Source organism: Polistes canadensis, unplaced genomic scaffold (genome assembly GCF_001313835.1).
Source record: "Polistes canadensis isolate GaletaPanama2010 unplaced genomic scaffold, ASM131383v1 scaffold_143, whole genome shotgun sequence".
In the NCBI taxonomy this organism is placed as follows: domain Eukaryota; kingdom Metazoa; phylum Arthropoda; class Insecta; order Hymenoptera; family Vespidae; genus Polistes; species Polistes canadensis.
The window spans coordinates 283,745-285,010 of NW_014569690.1; the positions used below are offsets into that span (position 1 = coordinate 283,745).

At 30.3% G+C, this 1,266-nt stretch overlaps 1 protein-coding gene across 2 annotated transcripts in view; it reads left to right on the forward strand.

The window, feature by feature from the left end:
- The window catches only part of LOC106788536 (14-3-3 protein zeta), a 56,839-nt gene that overhangs the window by 19,937 nt on the left and 35,636 nt on the right, over positions 1-1,266 (forward strand). Inside the window, exon 2 of one of the 2 annotated variants that reach the window (XM_014751878.1) lies at positions 915-973. The exons of the other annotated variant lie outside the window; for it this stretch is intronic. The gene's annotated coding sequence lies outside the window, so the exon portion shown is untranslated. The remainder of the gene's footprint in view (positions 1-914; positions 974-1,266) is intronic. 2 annotated transcript variants of the gene reach the window in all.

A 1,266-nucleotide genomic window follows, 5' to 3' on the forward strand; every position in this document is an offset into this window, starting at 1 on the left:
ACAAATATAAATAAAATATACAATATATATTAATATATTGAATACTAAAATATTATTATATAAATGAAAATCTATATAAGAATATAAAAATTGTATATACGTGTTTATATAGAAAATCAATATTACAAATAATCGAGATAATGACGTAACTAAATTAATTTATTATTTGAAATCAAAAAATAAGTACGTATCTCGCGTTACATAAGAATATCTCTATGTGTGTAACCTCTTACGTGTTCTAATTACTGACAAAATTAAACCCTTCCTCGTCTACATCATGGTGTATTTTACTAAACGTCATTATGGGTGGGTGGCGAGAGGAGAAGAAAAAATGGATTGTCTTCAAAACGTTTTTATGGTTACAAAAAAAAAAATCTAACATAAAAATGTATTCAACCCTTCTTTGCATGATTTTTTCTTTTTTTTTTTTTTTAAATAAATCAGGGCGATGTAATTAATGCTCTAGATTAAAGGAAAAATATTTAAAAAAAATTCTAGTGCTATTTTTTGACAACTGCGTATTGTTGTACGCAATAGTCGTTTAAAAAGTTGCCAGCAACAACAAATATAAAGTACAAGGGTTTTGAGTACCTTTCTTTGTTGACTAAATATTATGATTGAAATTTCCATCATCATGCAAAGAAGGGTTAATAATCGTTAAGAGAGATTTACAATAATTTATTTTTATATTAAATGAAAAATAATTATTCAATAAATGGATCAGAAGCAACTAACTCTGCATTATCGACCGATACAACCCACCCCCCTTCCCCCCTACCCTACCACCTACCATTACACCAGGGGGTGGTAGAATTAATAATTGAAAAAAAATCCAATAAAAATAAAATGATATATACATATATATATATATATTTATTGTTTATCTTTTTTTTTTTTTTTGTATTATTTTACAGGTGAGTCTATCGTCGACGTTGACATCCTCAAAGAAGACACCGAATTACTACGGAAATTGGTTCGTAAAACCTTTCTTTTATCGATTTCCATTATATTACGCTTGCCGCTTACATCTTCCCCCACTCCCATTCTATTCTTCCCCCACTCCAATTCTATTTTACCCCCACTCCTATTTTCCTGTCGTCTCCGTGTTTCTCTTCTCTATCGAATGTCGTCTCTCGCACACACAATACACACACACACAAATTATACACATTCATACACTATATATGTACATGTATAAATAAAGAGAGTGAGAGAGAGAGAGAGAGAGAGAGAGAGAGAGAGAGAGAGAGAGAGAGAGAGAGAGAG